Here is a 20,468-nt window from a genome sequence, read left to right on the forward strand (position 1 = left end):
TTCTCAGGGATGTTGACATTTTTATGGTCTCTTAAAATTTAAATCTCTTAAAGGAGTCTAGTGCTGGGAGTATAGCTCAGTGGTAGGCATGTGTTTAGTGTGTTCAAGGCTCTGGATTCAACCTAAGTAAACAACAAAAAAATCAACTTCTTTCTCTGGAGTCAGATTTTGGGGAAACAGGAAGAGAAAGATTCATGACACTGGGAAAATTTCTAGGCCCTGGGAACCCTTTCTTGGAGATGAATGCTGTGTTAATAAGCTGAGTCCAGACTTAGAAAGCCTGAAATGGGATTATTTGTGTGTCTGCTGTGGATTAAACTGGTAATTATCAAGCTGGAGAGCTAGTAATTATACCTGTCTTGGGGAAAGGAAAGGACTTGTTCATTTTCAGCCACAGGCGAGAGGCACTGTAGCATCCTCTGCTGCTCATGGACAGCAACTGTGAGTGTGAACAGTAGATACCCAGCTGGGTGGCTATGGGGGCTTTCATCCCTTCCCAGCTCTTTCTCCAGACCCTGGCATGTACATTCAATGGGACTTGACTGGGCTAGGACTCCTGAGACCATGGAGGTGTGCCTTGGTGGTCTCTAAGACTTTCACTGCCTTTATACCATTTCCACAAGTCACAAGCAGCAAGGTGAACCCTGAGCCTCTTTCCCCTTTTGCAAATGCAAGTGAGAAAAAGAGACAGTGTTTGGAGAAGTCAGGCAAATATGTGTTTCTCTCCAAAATTTCTAAAATAATGCACAATGCAGACTTTCTCTGCCTTAATCAGTCAGCCACACAATTGCACCTACTTCTTCTATTCTTTTGGGTCCATGATGAGGAGAGGAAAGCACATGGAATGATCAGACACCGCTGGCTGCTTTGACTTATGTCTCTCTGTGGTCTCAGCTGAGTCCCGTCTTCTGTGGAGTCTAAGATCACAGGGACTCTCCAGAAGCCCAGCATTCTACATTTGGAAGCAGCTTTGAAGATAGGTTAATCACCAGGTACTGTTTGCTTTAAGGCAAGCACTTTGCATTCTTTTCTATTTCAGGTTCTTCTGCTGCATCGGTAAAGCTGTGGTTTAATTTATCCCCACCTTGTGCTTTGCACCGCTATGTTTCAGAGAGTGATTCAGCAGATTTCTTTAGGTCAGACGTCCAGTCCCCAGTGTCCGTGCAGGCCGGGTGGGCCAGGAGGCATGATTAGTCTGTTTTCTTGCTGTCCCAGTTGCCAGTGGGAAGAGGGCACCATCCAGGCCTGTAGACACTCCCACCTTAGAACCACAGAGAGGTTTAAGCTGCTACCTTTGTCTTACTGTCCACAGTTAACAGATCCCAACCCTCTGCCCCAAGCAGTCTCTTCACATTTTTACTGTACTTCTGTGAAGGAGACATTGTCTCCACTCTACTAAGAAGGGGAACCAGCCACGGGCATTAACTGCTTAAAAAATGAGGTACTTAAATTGTGTTTCAGAATCCATTCAAAGGCAGTTTGGACTGGGCATGGTGGTACATGCCTGCAATCCCAGCACTTGGGAGGCTGAGGCAAGAGGACTGCTGTGAGTTCAAGGTCAGCTGGGTTACAAAGTGAGTTAAAGGTCAGCCTGAGCTGCGTGACAAAATTCTGTCTCAAAAAAGGCAAAACAAAACAAAAAACTCAACAACAACAGCAACAACAAAAACAGCAGTTTGGAACCAGCTTTAGAAGAACGCACTTGTGCAGGGGAAGCTAGCTCATCCAGCCAATGACCTTTTGAGATCACAGCTCAAAATTATCTGTGCAGGACAAGGTAACTCTACCCAGCAGAGATGCATGACCTGTGATGAGGCATGGTCCCTTTCTACACCTACACAGAATAACCCTGAAACTCCCTTTACTGTCAATCAACAAGAGATTTCCCCTTCCCTTCCCCGGTTACTAACCAGTCCAGAGGCAGATTTGATCTTTCCTTTCCCAACTCCAGCTTCTTTATCAATCAGCTTCACAATAAAGCTCTTTCATTTTACAAAGTTTAATCCCCAACTATGGGTTTAGCAGCCCTAGCACAGTAGCCAGAGGCCACTGAGCTTCAGAACATTAAGTCAGAGAAGCAGCGTGATACTGGACTCAGGCTAACTGACCAGCTCTGGACATACACCTGTGTGGTTGTGTGGCTTTAGACTAGGGCCCAGACAGTTACATATTCACCAAATCCGTGTCCCTTTCCTCCTGGCTACCAGGCAAGGCTTTGTTCCCAGTTTTTCATGGCACAGCCATGAAAAACTGGGATATGAGCAGTGCCAAATGTTCTGTGCAGATTGTTTCTAGAACTTTTCAAAGGGACATCAGCCTTCCCTCATTCATCATTCCCCAGCCAAAGGAGTAGGACGATGGGAAGGGGGAGCCATAGAACAGGGTCCCAGGAGGGCTCTGCAGGGGGTTGTTGTGTAATTGGAAACATGGAATGTACACTGAACTTCTTTAGAGCAAAAGTTAATTTCTTGGGCAACTTAGTGATTTATTGAGGCCCTATCTCAAAATAAGTCTTTCTTTCTTTTTTTCCTTTTCTTTCTTTCTTTCTTTCTTTCTTTCTTTCTTTCTTTCTTTCTTTCTTTCTTTCTTTCTTTCTTTCTTTCTCTCTCTCTCTCTCTCTCTCTCTCTCTCTCTCTCTCTCTCTCTCTCTCTCTTTATTAATGTCTGTAACTTGCATAAAAACCCTGGGTCAATCTCCAGTAACTTTGTTTTGAGCAGGCCACTGAGAATTGGAGTCTAGTGACCTGGAAGCCTGGATTTTACATACTTGCCTCAGGGGTGAGGTGACATTTAATTTAATGCAATTGGGCCAAGACAGAAGGACCTAAGGTGTGTAAGTGCTGCTAGGTTATAAAGTGAGTTAAAGGTCAGCCTGAACTGCATAACAAAATTCTGTCTCAAGAAAGGCAAAACAAAACAAAAAACCCTGGGTAAGTGCTGGATAAACATTTATCTCTCCTTATTTAAGGAGCTTTCCATCTCTGATTATCTTGCTTGACTTTGCTGGAGTCTCTGCTTTGTTCATGTCCCTGAAATAACAATTGCTGTAACTGCCCATAATGCTTTACTCAGGGTGTTGCCAGGACTGAGCCTTGAGCCACACCTGTCTTCTATTATTGTAATTCTACTGTGACACTGTCCCCAGAATCAGAATAGCAGGGTGAACAGTTCTGTCCATTAAATTTCTACCAATAGTAGAATAGCTTGAGTTCCATAATTGCAAGGTTGGTGAAGTCTTTCCTAAAATCACGCACTAATAGCTCCTAATTATACATCTCTGCCTGTGTTCAGCCGGCCAGAAGCATGCTGGCTGGTGGCTCCTTGAAGGATGCAAAGGCTCCTACTGGGAAGGGACATCCCTGATACCCAAGGTGACAATGTGCTCCTGTTCCTGTGACATATCAAATACATAAGACTCCATGTGCAGCCCTCACTCCTATAGCAAGTTCTCCTGGTTCAAGGCTGTAATTCAACACACACAAAAAAGCACAGAAATCTGTCCTTGAGATCAGAGCAGCCTGGAAACCAAGTGTGCCCTTTTATAGCAGAAACTGGGGGAGAACTACAGGCCCAGTAAGCCCCAGGACCACATTCTGCAAGTGACCAGTAACACAGTGAGGTTGTATGAACACTCACACATACACATGTTATCAATCATGCACTAGGTGCCAGGCCCACGCCACACAGTGTGCATCACCTTACTGCATACACTGCCATAGCCATTTGCAGATGAGAACCTACTGGGTCTGGGTCTGGCCACAAGCAGAGGGGGAGGCTGAGCACGGGTCTGACCCACAACCATACCCAGTCCCATCCACACTGTGAGTGTAGCTCTAGATGTAGCTCTGCATAGATAGCTCAAGTCTCAGGATGGATCATAGAGAAGTCAAGTTTATTGGCACAGTCATTGCTCTCTCCCATGATGGCGGCCTGAAACCAGTGACACCCAGTCAGTGCCTGTCAGTACTTAACGCCCGCTGTTTTGCTTTCTTACTATGGAAGCCAGGCTTTGGCAGAAGTCCACTTCTGTGCGGTCAGCGTGAATTTATGGGAAAGAGTAAAAATGCTAAGTGTGGATTTTTACTAACTGGATATTTGACAATGTAGCATGAATCCTTGGTGGCTGATCTGGAGCCTAGGACAGTGTGTCCAGAAGCCCCAGTATGTCCTGAGTGAGGAGCACATGGCCAGGCAGAGTGGCATCCTCTAGTCCCAGGTGTGGGGTACAGGCATTGAGTGTAGGAGTTCAGGAACAGCTGCAAAAACACCAAGACTCTGACTCTGGAAAAAAGAGTGGATACGAAGCAGTGGGTTAAGAAGCTGAAAGGGAAGCAGGCTGCAAAAGCCCAGAAAGAAGCAAGCCCCACAGAAGTGGCCATTAGAGGTGAGAGGACAGGGGCAAGATGGATTGTCAGGGGGCTGATGTAGGAGGACAGACCTGTTCAGGTCAGAGTGAACATCCAGGCCTCCGATACTGTGGCCTAAGGGACCAGCTTCCTTGTGGCCAATTTCTGGACCCAAGCTGGGGGCTGAAGAAGGAACAGTGGGAACATGTTAATATCACAGGATCCCCTGGGCAACCCTTCACCTCTGATAGAAAGGCTTCTCATTGGCTTAATGCCCTGAAACTATCTTCAAGTTCCTATTCATTTCACCTTTTGGGGGGTACTAGGGATCAAAATTAGGATTTTTTCACTGAGCTACATCCTCACTCTTTTCTATTTTTTATTTTGAGATAGGGTCTCAAGTCATGACATTGCCCAGGCTTGGCTAGAACTTGCAATCCTCCTGCCCCCAGAATGGTGGTATCAGTAGCATGCACCACAGAGCCTAGCTTCATTTCATCTTTGACTTTGTTCTATAAATGAAGTCGGCAGGGTCGGTGGAACACACATGGGGCAGAGGAGGTAGGTGCTACCCCATCCCCACGAATGGCTGCCGGAGCTCCTGCTATCCTGTTCCAAGGGTGATACAGTTGCCCACAAGCACAGATCCTGGCCAGCCCACAAGAAGGGCCCAAGATGAGTGGACCGTGGCCAGCCGTGGCCTATAGTCCATGCTGCATGAGGAGGGTTCCAGCTGAGGTCAGTGAGATGCAGCATTTAGAAGGAAAGTGCTACTCCTCCTTCTGCAGGATATTTGCTAATGAAAGTGTCTCACCTGGAGGGACAGAAGTCACTCTCCAGAGACAACAGTGGACCCTTTCCAGCCTGACACAACGCCATAAGGGATCCTTGTAGCCTCATCTGTTAACTGTCCCCATATGTACCTTCTCACAGCTTCCACCATTGGAATTCAGTGCCTCCCTTTGATTCTGTTACTTCCCAGGGTGCCTGGCGCTTTGTGATGGGTTGAACTGAGCCTTGACTTTAACCCTTTAACCATCTGGGCCATCCTCATTGCTAACTTCCGTTCTCCCCAGACTGTGGGTAGCACATCTTGTCATAAACCTGCTTTTTTGTTTCCCATTAACCTATTGTGGGTCTAATGTGCAAGACTCCATAAGAAGGAAAAAAGAGAGATGTGTGGGCCCTGTATAGCTAAGAAATAAGGGCACAGATGCCTTAAAAGTCCAGCTTTCCACCTGAACCAGAACTTCCCAGAAGCACAGAGTGGTAACACAGACAGCTAAAGATTCCACTCGCACTATTCCCGTATTGGTCATGTCATTTGCACCAAGAACCATGTACTGGAAGAGAGAGTAGGACTTAGGGAAGACTTCATGAGTGAAAGGAGTTGTGAGTTAAATTGTACTTCCTCCCAAAACATATGCTGAAGCTCTGACCCCATTATTTGAGAATGACTTTATTTATAGGCATGATCAAGTTATGATGAGGCCATATTTGCTTATATTATGGGGAGCCTTAAGCCCTGTGTGACTGGTATCCTTACAAGATGAGGAGACCTCCAGTGAGGTGACAAAGCAGACACTATAAACCAAATTCCATAAACCAAGGATGTCCGAGGATGATCCCCAAATACTAATGACAAGAGAAGGCACTATGCTACCTGGCAGACACTGCCCTGCAGCTGCTGGAATGGAAGCCCCATGGGCCAGAGTGTCTGTGTTTGGACAAGTTCTGCAGGCAACTGGGCTGCAAGCTGGAGTTGGACACCAGCATTATAGGGAGGACAGCATGCCCAGTGTGGTGTCTGCAGAGGCACAGTGGGAAGAACTGAGAGCATTTGGGCTGGGAGTTATCAAAGAACCCCTCTAAGCACTCAGTGCATTACACAACAGGAATGAATGAGTCATGCAGGCTGTAGGTTGATGACAGTAAGGTGCCCATCAGAAGCAGAAGGGAGGGGGGACAAGTTTGCAGGTGTGAGGCAGAATTCACAAGTTGTCAGCAGGGAAGGCAGGTGATGGCTTCAGTGGTCCCATGCAGACAGAGGCTGGAGCAACAAAGCTTTGGAATGAGCTGGGGAGGGGAGGGCAGTTGGCATTTTGACCAGCCTCAGTGATATTGTTGACTGACTTGTAGCCAACTGGAGAAGGGTTCAAATCCAGATCCCATTGTGGGCCAACTACATGACTTGGAGCTCTTTGTGAACTTGCTGAGCTTTGTCTCCTCATCCTTTGAAACAGCAACCATTGCCTCTACAGTACTGTAACACCCCCACAGTGCTGCTGTGCCTCACACCAAGGCCAGCAGGGCAGGAAATGGGGAACGAAACATTGCTGTGTATGATCTGTGCTCCTGTTGGGCTTAGACCATCCTCGAGACTGTTCCTGTCAGCTGTCCTGACCAGAGCATTCCCTCCACTGCTGGAAAGCAGGCATCTCCTAGATGGGAGAGAAAGCCAGTCCTTCACACAGACCTTACACCATTGCATCTGAGGACATGGTGCTGAGTGGGACTGAACTCTGCTCACAGAAGCCAAAGGAATGCTGGGCACCTGAGCAGGCAGCCTTGGCAGGGCAGCAGGCAGTAGGCAGCTTGGGCAGGGACACACAAGAGACGTGCAATCTGGCATCTTGCTTTTCTCTCTTGGCCACCCTGTCACACTTCCACAGAGGAGGCATTGGAACGCCCAGTCTTAGGACTGCTGTTAGACTGAATAAGCCTCTCACTCACTGCCACCTCCTCCTTACCTGTTAGGAGGCTTTCTAGGATCCTGTATCAACTCACCCACGTGGGGCTGTCAGCAGGGGTAGTTGCACTAAGGAGCTGTATAATTTGGCTTTCTTGGCCATTGTGTCGGCCAGAGAGGTAACATGCTGAAATTTCCATACAAATGTAACTGCATGTTTACTGCCAGCAAATCACACCCACAGGGCAGAACCTAGCTCTGCAGGAGGTGCTCATACCTACCAACCACATAAACAGCTGGGATCCACCATCTCCTCCAGCCACAGCCTGTTCCTGAGAGCTAGGAGCTGCTCCTGCCCAAGGCCAGCAGATCACGCTGTCCTGGTCCCTGGCAACTTGTTCCTGACACAGATGGTATGTTCTTCTTGGGTCCCATTATGCCCTGTTCCTCATGAAGAGCCTGAAAATAATTCTTCCTTTAGATTTGGGACTGAGCTACATTCTCTGACTTTAGGAAAAAGGGGAAGAAGGGAACTTAAGTATATTCAGGTTGGAAGGAAACTTTAAGAATAGAGTGGTTACTGGAAAGAACTTTTGCAAGACTCTCACTCAATAGGGCTTTTCTCCATACTGCTGAAATCCTCTCACGCTGTGCAGAAACCTTGAAAGCACCTCGCTAGTTTGTCTAAGGACCTCTGTCTGGTCAGCTGGCTGGTGTAATTAGTTACCATAGCCTGGATGTTTATAAACTATAGGGATTTCTGGCTTATTATTGGGGATAGAAGTCCAAAATCAGGGACAGCTTGCAGTTGAGTCTTGTGAGGATGCTCTCTGGGTTTGTTGACTGCTACCCATTGTGTTTTTATGTAGCAGTAAGAGAGCTCTCTGGCTACCTTAAGTAAGGGCACTAATGCCACTTCTGAGGGCACCACAGTCATGACCTAATGAACCCTCAGGGACTCATTGCTGGAGACTGTCACCCCAGGTAAGTATTTCAGCATGAACTTGGGGGACACAGACATGCAGCCTGTTGCAAATTCCCAAATGGCAGTGCTCAGTCTAGGGCTCTTCCAGGCTGAAAGTCTCAAATAAAAATCAGGCATCACAGCTCAGTCTCCTGGCAGGGGAGAGAGGAAGTTGGAGAAGTCAGGAGCAGGGCAGGGTTTCACCCTTAATATTCAGGGCCGGCTGCTTTCATATGCCTGAGATGTTATTACTGTGTGTTCTCAGTATATGCCCTGTAGATCAGGAGCTCCTGGAGGGCACTCTGGAGATATGCCTTTTGGGGAGTTCTCTCTAGGGGTCCTGTGCTCTGATACTCAATGACACACACAGAACCAAACACCTGAAGTCACTCATAGAAAAAGCCCAGGAAAAGCTCATGTTCTTATACTTTTAAGTTTGTTTCCAAGGAAAAGCTGAATTCAGATTATGAAAGAGAGTAAAAAATAGATAAAGGAAAATGAGTAAAATGAGAATGCTTTAATATTACATGCATTATTACTTTTTAAATTGATAAGTTGGAATTTCATACTGGAGCTTCATGATGGGACAGTGCTGATGGGAGAGACCTGTCCCAGCCCAGCAAGGCAGCTGCCATGAGTCTGGCCAGGCCAATGTCAAGGGCCACCAGCCAAAATCCAGTGCAAGAAGAGATCACAATAGTTTAGTGGAAACACCAGGGAGGCTGGTGCGCAGAAGGCACAGCTGTTGGGGACAAAGTGGAATCCACACTGAGGCATATTTTTGGGGAAGATCACATTGAGGAGACATCACTTCCCAGTGACTTGTTGTGAGGTAAACTGCTCAACCTTTGTGACTGACCCTTTATTTTTCTTCCTCTGAAAAGAGGTTAGACTCAGTGATAGTGAAAACTTGGGGAAAGAGTACAATTATTCTCCTGTGTGTATGTATTTGTTTGACTTTTCCTTTTTTTTCATTGCTGGGGATTGAATTTACACTGAGCTACATGCTTACCTCTCTTTTTTTTAAATTTTGAGACAAGATCTTACTAAGTGGTTAAGCTGTTGAGATTGGTCTTGAGCTTGAAAGCCTCTTGCTTCAGTTTCCCAGATTGCTGGATTGCAGACATACACCACCTGGCCAAGCTTTGTTTGGATTTTCAAAAGTTAAACTTAGCTGTATCAGTATTTAGCACTTTCTACGCCAGAGGAAAAGACCTCTTCTTTATCTAGATGCTCTGCAGAAGTCTTGGTTTGACTGAGGCTCCTTTCTTTGTGAGGCCACTCTCTTTGAGTGACTCCAAGAATCCCTAGGTGGAAACCAAGACCCGTCAGTCTCTATAACCTTCTCACCTTGCAACCTGCATGTTGGATCCCAAAGAAAAGACTTATTTCCCCTCATGAATCAAAGGAGAAGAAACCTTTGTCTCTTCCTGAGTTCTCTGCAGTGACCTTGCAAATAAGACTGACCAGGCAAGTGAGGGAAAGAGAACCAAAGGGTTCAATATTATGAGCAGGGAACACACCCAGGGGAAGGACCAGTGCTGAGGGACTTGGACTTGAACTTGGCCAATGCAGCCTCTTAACAAAGAGTGATAAATTTCAGGCAGTGACAGCAAAGGAAAAAGACTGAGAGCCTCTAAGTGCAACGATGGAGCAGGTGTCACCCTGGAACAAAATCAGCCCTGTTGAGAAAAAAGGAAAAAAAGTCACATCTATTTGGGGCTGATTAGGATCGCAATCAACTAAAGCAGGTTCAAGCAGTCTTGTGAACATGCTCTGTTTTCTTGAAGTGCCAGCTGTGTAAACTGCTCTGTGCCAGAAGAGGCGGAAACTGTGCCACCGGTTGGGCAGGAATGATGACTGCCCTGGTGGAAGGTGAAAGTTGAGCCTCCATTAAGAAAGGGTCGAATGCAGTCTTGGTCTCTGAGTGTTTGTGCAGAAGTTATCAGTGTCTCAGGAAACTATAATTTTGTCCAGTCCCAAGGTCAGCCTACCCCGAGGTGGGAGGCAGTTGTGACTATGTCTGACATCTGATGGACTGAGATCTCCCAGCTCTGTGTTGAGTGCCCTGTGTGTTGAGTGTAACTCTACGCTGAGTTACATGTCTTCAAAAAGAGAAACACATGAGGAACCATGGAAAACAAGGGCAAGTTTAAGGTCTGATGGTGAAGGCTCTGTCCTGCTGTAGTATAGCCGCACTCCATGGTAAAGTTGTTATTGCTTCCTGGATCAGGAAGCAGGCCTGGGGGATTCTCATGTGGAGTTCATGCTTCCTGCTCAGTCAGATGGAGGAGGGCAGAGAGTCTTGCTGGGTGCAATTTGTCTCAATGGCCATCAGCCCTGAACAACCCATACGCCAGAGTGGCATGTCTTAGGAAGGTTATTCTGAGCTGCCTCAGGAGCAAGAGTCTCTCACAGGAATGTCCCCAGCTACAGAGATCTCCAGCGTACCCAGGAGTGATCTCAACACAGGGCTTGTCAGCTGTAACATGAAGATGGTATGTGTGTGAGTATGTGTGTGTGTTTAGCATGAACACTGCTCCTGAATGTCCTCAGTTGTCACCAAGAAACTTAGCTGCTCCTCCCTTCCTGCTCTGGGATCCAGTGTGGCTTTGCCTTAGGGTCACCAGAGGGAGCAAAGGGAAAGGCAGGAATCAAGGAACATGCCAGCCCATACCTGCTCCTGCAGGTCCTGGGCACCCCTGCTGCAAGCCAGCTGAGACTAGCGCATCTGTCCTCTGGTCCACAGCTGCTTCAGCTTTGAGGTCCTGTTAGTCAGGGAATGAGACAATGGGTTTGAGAAGGCAGCCAGCACTGTTTGGTAAGGGACAGGGACTCTCAGCCGGTGCAACCTCACAGTCCCGGCTCTTACCAAGGTCCACACTTCCCTGATGACACTGGCAACCTCAGATCACACAGTGGCAGCGTTCCCTGATGTCTATACCAGTTCTGGATCCTGCCTGTCACTCAGGTGCTGAGAACACAGGAAGCTTTGTCCTACATTTTCATTACTCTGTGGCAGAGGCTACTTTATCCACAATTTCTGTGACCTTGCACAGGCTGTTATTCTTCCCGTTTTACAACAAGGAAATCAACACTCTGACACTTAAGATACTCACTACTGAAAGCGCAGTTCAGTTAATGACTGATTTTAAATCTGCTCCAGTGCAGGAGCTTTCAGCACTGTTGTCCCCAGGTGGTGTCCTCTCTCTGATCAGGCTCTGTGGTTCGGTCTACTCCAGTCCTCCCACATGTTAGAAAAGGTACACAGTGCACATTTTGGTTATTTCTTCTCTCTTTCCAAGCTTAAGTGAAAGATTCCAGGAGTAGCCTCCTCTGGAAATTGGATATGCAAGTGATAAAAGCTTAGACTCTGTCAGGTTTCAAAACGGAAAAAAAAGATCACAGAATCTGGATGGTTCCTCGGGGCTGCTTGCCCTCAGGAAACACTGACAGAGATGGAGTCTGAGTGTCTGGACTGATTATGGCTCAGTGAAGCTGCTTGATTGGTGGCTTGACATTTAATCACTCTGCCTAGGCTGCATTCTGCCTAGGCTTTTGGATAAAGACTATGGAGACCAAGAGTGGTCACCATTCACAAGGGTGACAGTCCTTTTACTTCCCTTACTTTTTAACAGAGTTATATGTGCTACCCTGATATAATCTCCAGGAAAAGTTGTTTGTTGAGGTTTGATTTCTAATCATTTCCAGGGGACATAAAATTTAGTGCAACTCTTTTGAGGTTTAATAATTTAGACAACCGTCAACATATAAGGACATTATCAGTTAAAGATAACCTCATTGGGGCTGGGGATTTAGCTCAGCGGCATAAGCGCCTGCCTTGCAAGCAGGCAGTCATGAATTCGATGCCCGGTACTGATAAAAAGGAAAAAGACAAAAAAAAAAAAAAGATAATCTCATAGTAAGTTAAGACATAATTATTAGATATGTAGAAGAAAACTTTGTATTTTATTTTATTTTTTAAAATTTTATTTAAAGAAAGACTAAACAAAACAGAAATTGGTAGAAATAATACATACGTTCAGAGAAAAAATAAACACTAAGAAATAACTAGTTAATATTTACATATTGTCCTTTTACAAATAGTTGTTCAAGATACAAAAGTGGAACATATAAAGTGGGAATTCAACCAGTGAAACTGCAAACAGTTCTGTTCAACTATCCGATAAAAACTTAGTAATATGGTTGTCAATCCTATACACTTAAACATACATGCAGTTATCCATATCTTCATTTATGTTGGGATTAAACAAACTAAAGCAAGCTAAAGTCATTCGGAACAAAGAATAATAGTATTGCTGGATTTCACATCATGACACTCTGGAATCAGCACTGAGTACTGTAATGTCTTTTTAAAAATATTTATTTAAAGAAAGATGAAACAAAACAGCAAATGGGTAGAAATAATACATACTTTCAAAGAAAAAAATAAATAGTAAGAAATCACTAGCTAATGTTTACATACTGTCCTTTTACAGATAGTTATTCAAGATAATAAAGTGGAGCATATAAAGTGGGGATTCAAGCAATGAGACTGTAACCAGTTCTGTCAACTATCCATCAAAAACTTAGAAATATATTTATCAGTCCTTAGAAATATGTTTATCAATCCTGTACACTTAAACATACATGCAGTTATTCATATCTTCAATTATGGTTGAGATTGAACAAACTCAAGCAGTCTAATATCACTCTGAACAAAGAATAGTACTATTGCTGGGTTTCACATTATGATCTCCAGTATCAGCACTGGGTACTTTACTGTCTCTTTTTCTTCAAACTACCTGTTCATTTCATCATGTGTCATAAGATCACTTCTCATAAACTGTGTATAGATTCTACATATGCATGAGCCTTAACATGTATTTCTATCCTTTCTATGTTAGAGAGAGAAAAAAACAAAGCAAGACAAAACAAAACATATTCCTATAAACACGTGAAGCAAAAAAGACATACAAGACCACTGTTCAAGGAGTTCTACCATAGTTCCTGTATTATCTCTTGTTATCTTCAATAGAATTGGCTATATAATCAGACATAGTATAATTGAATATATCAGTATATAACAGTATTAATAAAAACAGAAATTTGTATATAGTATAAAACTTCAAAAGCAGGCAGTTAGTTATCAAACCAGAATGTGTATCATAGAGTCTTGTCATCTTCAGTGTAGTTGCCTATACTCTCAGACTTACTACTATCAATCATATCAGTTTTGAATAAAATCTGTTGATACCAAACAGCAATGAAACAAACCAGATTTAACTAAGATCAGTCATGATAAAACAGTATAAGTCATATAGGGCTTTAGATTATGATAATATGAAATTAAAGATGATCCTGATGTTTTTGGGATAGCTGTCTGTGTCCTCAAATCTAATGCAAGTAAACAACTGGGACAGAATAAAATCTATCAAAAAAAAAAAAAAGAATAAAATCTATCTAAGCAGAGTGGTGCGAATAATGTGGGTTTTAAATCCTGATACACTATTAACAGTATCTTCTGCCATCTTTTTAAAGACTCTCCCTCCCCTTTCACTCCCCCAGGGTACACTGTGCATTTGGGTCTGACCAAGACCCTTGGTTTTAAATGGGCGGGGGGGGGGGCAACCTGCTATTTACCTAAGTGTTTCTGAACCTTCTCTCTCCTGGACTTGATCTCTAATTGTATTCCTTTACTTATGCAAGCTTGTCTTTCCAACCTATCCACAAATACTGGTCTAGTTGCCCCTATTACTCTCTGGTTCTCTGTCACATAGAGCATTGTTTTCTCATATTTGATTTCAGTCCATGTACTCTTTTTTATGTTAATTATATTTCCTACAAATAGCATCTTGGTGGACCCTGCCTCCTGATCTATTCCATGTGTGGCTTTTTTTTTAAATTTAGTGTATCAAGGCCATCTATATTAGAGATTATAACCAACCTTCTCTGCCTCATTTCTGTTATGCTCTTTTTTTGCCATCAGTTGTCTGCTTATCCTCTTCATTTTGTTTTCTGCTCCATTCATTGAGGATTCTCAGCCACTGTTTCTGGAATCCTAGTACTTTTATCTCTCTCTCTAGAATGCCCTGCAGTATTCTCTGTAGAGTTGGATTGGTTGCAAATTTCCCAAGTTCCTCTTTGTCTTGGAAGCATCTTATTTCTCCATTAATTTCTAGAGACAGTTTATCAGGGTATATCAATTTGGGTTGGAGGTTAATTGTTTCAGGGCTTGGAATATTTCACTCCAGGCTCTTCTTGACTTAATGGTTTGAGTCGAGAAGTCTGCTGTTATTCTCATGGGCCTTCCTTTATAGGTGATCTGTTTCTTGTCTCTAACAGCTTTTAATATTCTGTTCTTGTATTGAATTTCTGGGATCTTGATTATTATATGCCTGGGTGTAGCTCTGTTTTGGTTGTAGGTGGCTGGAGTTCTGTATGCCTCATATATCAGAATATCATTTCCTTTTCCTATGTTTGCGAAGTTTTCCTTAATTATTTCTGTGAATAGCCTTTGTAGTTCCTTTGTTTGTACTCCTGCTTCTTCAGATCCTCATGTCATCTTCTAGCCTTTGTATTGTTATTGCTTGTTTCCTTGTTATTTTAAAAAGTTTTTCCTTTCATAATCCCACATTGCAAAACTGTCCTCCAGTTTGGATAACCTGTCCTTAGTTTTTTCAAGCAGATTTGCCATCTTTCCATAAAGTTTTTAATTTTCTGGTAATCTCTTTGACTCTGCCTCAAGTATTCTATATGTTTTTTATATTCTTCATCAAATGGATCTCTCCTTTGTTTGAGTTCCTCCCTTCTTCCATCTGTGTCTGCTTGAGGGGTGCTTAGCGTCTCTTTTATTAATCTTCTTATATCTTGCTTTACTGTGCTAAATATTTCCCTTTTGAACTCATCTATGAGATCCCAAAGATATCTCTTTATGTCCACTGGGGCCATGTCTGATATTCCATGTTTGCTGTTCTCATTCTCCTTTGTGTTTACCTGTCCTGGGTCAATATTTTCAGGGTTGGGACCTGATGACATTTTGTTGTTGCTTCCTTTTCCCATCTTTTTTGTTTCTTCCAGGAGGCCCCAGTTTCTTTCTTTGTTGGTTACAATTCTTCTGAAGCACCACTGCATTGTGCTAGGGAGTTACAAACAGGGGCAGTGTATGCTGGCCCCTCCCCTTTGGATCTGTCAAGCTGCTGAGGCCTGCACTGTATTACTATGTGCTGCTTCCCCTCTGGATCAGTCAAACTTCTGAGGCTTCACTGCTTTAGTGTAGTTAGTGTGCACCACCATGTAAGGAATTGGTTTTGGATAACCTATTGGGTCTCAGCCAGGTCACGTGATCCAGGCCTAGCTCACTTCACCAATCCTATTCCAGAAGGGAACAACTGACGGAAGTCACTGCTGCCTTTTGTACTTGCCAGTCCTTCCCAGTCCCAGAATGTCATCCACCAGAGCTCCCCTTTCTGTGGAATGGCTCCACTCCTGTCACTCACCACAGTTTGATGCAGCCTCCCCACCAGCTCAGTGTCCGTTTGGCTGGCTGACCCCTGATCTCAGTGTGACTGTGCCTCCAGTGAGTCAAAGAGGTGTGACCTCGGATGGCTCAGCAAGTCACCTGCTGTAGTGGGAGTACTGAACCTTTAGCTGTTCCAATAATAGCACCAGGACTGTATGTTTGGTTGGTTCTTCTCACCTTAGTTTCTTCTTGGGATGAGAGAATTCATCTCCCTCTGTTCGGGGCTCCCCACACTGTATTGTGTTGAATTGTAAGAGACTATCTCAGGAAGCCTCTGTAGCCAGCTGTTATCTATCCACCATCTTTGCGCCACCCCCAAAACTTTGTATTTTAGCAGAAAACTATAGCAGATACATCTGCTGATACCATTGTTGAAGTATTTTGCAGCTCTGTGCAGGTACCTGGTAGATGCATACATGGCCCTGACCAACAGAGACTTACCTACCTTCCTTCCCCCTGAGGAAAACCCAGCCTTGCCTGCATTTGTAATTTATATCAAATTCCTTTGCCACACATACAGTTGTGTTATTTTCACTTTTTCTGTGAGCCACACTTACTGTATGCCTAATCTCCTCCTATCATATACATACATTTTTAAACACATGCTCATTTTTTATATCTGGATGCAAATCATGATTTAACCTAATTCTGGAAGTTGCTTTTCAGATAATATGCAGATATAATATACAAAATATGTCCTGCTGCCTAGCTTTTCAGGCCTTTGGTAGTATTCTGTGGTGCATAGGTGACCATTCATTCTGTGGCTTCTGAGTGTCAGGAGACAATGCCTTCCCCAACCATCACTGCAGTGCAAACTCAGGGCACGGCCACAGAAAATATATATAGTGCTGCCTCAGGCATCACAGTGCAACATGAAAATCAAGGTCAGACATTCAGTAAGCAGTGACTGTATGTCCAGAGTGGTAAAGGAGAGTAGAACCACAGCCACAGCCTTAGAGTTGTTGAGTCTCAGAGAATGATGTTGCAACTATGTCCCTTTTTGCAACTTGAGCAATTGGACCTCAAGGGAATTAGTGGCTTGAAGAACAGGCTCATAGCCAGGTCCCTCTGCACTTGTCTGGCTTCCTGCTAAGTCCAGACAGAGGCTACCTCTGCAAGCCCCTAGTCCACATTAAGAAGCTGCAGAACTAGGGAACACTTGCCTCTGTCATACTTGGGGACCATCTCTGTTCAGGAAGATGGAGGGCTTTGTCCACCCCTGCAGGGACCTTCACACAGGGTATGGTCTGTCACTTGGGCTCCTGCAGACTTCACAGCTTCAAGCTAATTTCTAGCTGCAGAGCCATCCATCCTCCTAATAATCATTCACAAGCCCTTAAAATAGTCTATACTTCCCATTCTCTGCCTCCTCCATAGAAAGAGAGGGCGGTGTCTTGAATAATCTTGAATAGTGGGCAATTTCACTCCTGCAATTTCCCCCATGTACATATTAATCATTTTGTGTGTCTTTTTTCCTATTTTATCTTAGATAGCTTATTCCAATAAAACCTCAGAGAGAGGAGGGGACATTTCCCTTTGTCCCTATACCCATCATGGTGTGTTCAATGATCAATGAAGATGTTTTCTCCAACAGAAGTGAAAATCACCTCCCTGGGAATAAGTAAAGTCATACACTTCTGACCTTTACACAAGAATAAAAATAGTAAAAATTTGTCTTCATACCAGTACTTAGAAGATAAATCTTGTTCATCAACTGAGCTTTGACATGCACTGTGGCTATTCATAAGTTTGTTTACATAGCGTATTAACCTAATCTGTGAATTCATATAACCCCAGTAAAAATACCAGCAGGCTTTCTAGCACAAAGTTACATAATAAATTAAATAGCAAATTGAGAAATGCTTAAGACACTTGCATGTTCTAGCTCAGCTACTGCTGTCTAAAATGATTCAGGAAGAATAATCAAAGCCCAATCAATTACTGTCAAGTACTATAGCAGGCATAGTATCTTGTTCAGGATGGGAGAACCTGTTCCTTCAGCTCTGAGGGTGCTGTGGTGGCCGGTCAGTCACAATCCCAGTACTCTCCTGGGCTGAGTCACTTCCTGGTCCCTCTGAGGCAGACAGAGTGGTGTGATTAGCTGAGGCCTCTGCGAGGGGCATTCTTGTGATAAAAGTAGAGTTACTTTCTGGGCTAGCCTACAAGGAAAAGTTGAATAAGCCCTAAAAGGAACTGGAGAAGATCTTAGCCCTTCTTAAAGGGCAACATGGAGAAAGGCACATGACATTTGGCTTTATTTGAATATTCTTTATTGAGAAGAGACCACTTGTGTTTGCTTCCCAGAGATCCACTGTGGGACTCACTTGGACTGAATCTCTCTGGGTCAATGTCAGCCCAGCTCGACCCTCTGAGTTGGGATCCCTGTGGTGCTAGGACAAGTACTGCCCCCATGGGCTCACTCTAAGTGACCTCAGCGAGACAACAGAAAGGAAAGGGAGTGAGAGGCTTTCTGCCGGGGTTACAGACCACAGTCTCCTTTCTGATCTGATTCTGTCTGTTGTATTTCTGCTTCTCCTTCCCATTTCTCTTTTCTTCTGTTCCCTTTTTGCCAGGCCTAGGTCTATCCCTCTCCTCTCAAGTGATAATCTTGATCATTCTTAGAGAAACTTCCTGCTCTGTGATCTATCTAAGCTGCTTTTGAAAAACCTTGAAATAAGGACATTGAGAGGACCAGGCCCTCCAAGATACTAAGACACAGTTAAAGCCAGTGAGTTAAACAGCATGGTACTCTGTGCGAGCAGACAGGACACATAAATAAAATAGAGTCCAGAATGTATTCTGAGCATAAAAATACAGTGCATTAAATGCAGTGCTATTAAATGCAGTGCATGATAAATTGACTTTGCAAAATGATGTACAAGATCAGACTACAAAATCCAATACGTTGAGGCAAAAATCTATCATTTTAAGAGATAAAGCAATCTCAATGTCCTACTGATTTTAGTATAATAAATTTTATGTTGGTCAAAGATTTAAAAGTTTTTTTAAAAATTACATTGTAAGGAATAGGAATGTAGCTTGTACCACCCAGCTGAGGAGATGTAATGGCTTTTTGAGTCACAGGAACACACAGGGTGATGCCATGTCATCTAGTACGTGGACTGAGGCAAGGATGTGGCGCTTCAGCGTTCAAAAGGCTGATGAGTCCAGAGGGTGTGTTGCCCAACCTTGGCAGGGCTCTGGGGAGCTCACTTTAGGCAGGTGCATGCAGGTTCAGCTGATGGGACCCAGGGCTGTGGGCTGATCCTACCCTAGCTTCATACTGGGAGCACAGAGCTCCCATTCCTGCCTCACCTCACCGTACATCATCAGTTTAACCAGTTCCTTAATGAGAAGCACAGCCTCCCTACCCCCTGCCATCTCAACCATTGGGCCAGCTGGACAGGACACCAGTAGAGAGCAGGACTGAGCAGATGGACAATTATGCAGTACCTTCCCTGAAGGAGGGCAGCTGACAGTGCTACTGGCCTCTGCAGGGGAGGAAACCATGGCTTCTTTTTGTCACCTCCATCCTTTATCAAGGGCGTAGAATTTGGGACATATTTGCTGAATGTACAATCTCTGCCTGCGTAGCTTTTTGGGGGCTTGTCTGGTGTGCCAGCCACATTTCTGTATTTTTTTTCCAGTCCATCATAAACATTCCAGATCTAAAGCTACCGTCTCCCTGCAGGGGAAGCGAGCTGGAGCCCAAGAGAAGCCTGAGCAGTATACAGGCAGTGGCACCACATACCTAAGGGTGGCCTCAGCCAGCCTCCACAATTGAGGAGGGAAGAAGGGCAAGCAGGGTCTGAAGCCTAGGGTCCCTGCTCCCTCGATGGCCTCCATTCTCAGGGGCTGAGGGACATCGGAAACCCAAAAATAGATTGCCCAGGAGAAAGTTGGTGTTTAACTTCTAGAGTTTGTAAGAAAATTTCTTTAGAAAATTATCTTTAACTTTTATCCTTTTGAAATTCGATATTCTTGCTGCATGTATGGAAATAGTATACAGGTTAGACAAATGCTATATATGTCCCTTCCTTCCCACAAATGATCTGATCCACAGTAGTTTTGTGTGAGTCTGTTTAGACTCACCAAGTGTTGGCATGTACACATACACACAATGTGGGTATTCTCACAGGCAGATATACAAGAAGTGTATGCGACAATCGGAGTTATATATGTACATGTGTATCTATTTACAATGGATACATGGATGTGATTTCTTCGTGAAAATTAGTTGATCTTACTTTTCATTAAAAAAAAGAAGCACTGCTTTTTAATGAAACCTTTTTAAAAATGCTCACTTAATCCTATCGAATACTTTTTGAGTCTGTTTTTCCACAGCTTGCCCCAAACCTTTCCAAAAGGCACTCTGCAGCTCCAGTGTGAAGTGCCCCTTGCAAATATGCCTACAACCAGCAGAGGCAGAAACAAGTATTGCCCAACAGTTTCCCAATGTGCTTTGTCTAGCAAAGTCAGTCACTTCCTGGAGTGCGCTAAAAATCAAACCTGCCTTACATTTGAGCGTCCTTACACTTTTCACCATTTCAGGAGTGTGTGCCAGAAGTGACTCAAACCAAGCCAGGTAAATCAAACCAGGATGGCTCTATTGAGTGTGGGGAAAGGATCACATTTTTAGCTGTTTGTGTGTTGTAAGAGAAACTATCTTTGGAGCTTCACCTGCATAATTTAACAGTGCTGTGGTTTACATGTGCAACAGAACAACTGGTTGAAATCTATCTGGGCAGTTCTAGCACAGTTGTTACTTACTGTCCCTCTTCTTGGCTTGGGGGACAGATATGTGTTTGGCTCTCAGCTGTCCAGCACTCAGCCCAGGTCTTTAGCTCACTGCCTCACTAAGCTGGATCTTACTAATCTTGGTGAGTTTGCTGGCTTACCAAGCTGGCTATAGAGCTGGGCCTTTTGGTTCCTGAGGATAGAGAGAGA

At 44.2% G+C, this 20,468-nt stretch overlaps 1 protein-coding gene across 5 annotated transcripts in view; it reads left to right on the forward strand.

The window, feature by feature from the left end:
- Positions 1-7,304: 7,304 nt before the first annotated feature.
- Positions 7,305-20,468, forward strand: part of Unc93a (unc-93 homolog A) — a 40,031-nt gene continuing 26,867 nt past the window's right edge. For 2 of the 5 annotated variants that reach the window (XM_063233067.1, XM_063233068.1), the window contains exon 1: positions 20,039-20,106. The gene's annotated coding sequence lies outside the window, so the exon portion shown is untranslated. Of the gene's footprint in view, positions 7,449-19,999; positions 20,107-20,468 lie in introns of those variants that run through there. The other 3 variants (XM_013148860.3, XM_003466352.5, XM_063233066.1) reach the window with 3 other exon arrangements.

Source organism: Cavia porcellus, unplaced genomic scaffold, assembly GCF_034190915.1.
Source record: "Cavia porcellus strain 051 isolate PalLab524CR breed Dunkin Hartley unplaced genomic scaffold, mCavPor4.1 scaffold_22, whole genome shotgun sequence".
Classification (NCBI taxonomy): Eukaryota; Metazoa; Chordata; class Mammalia; order Rodentia; family Caviidae; genus Cavia; species Cavia porcellus.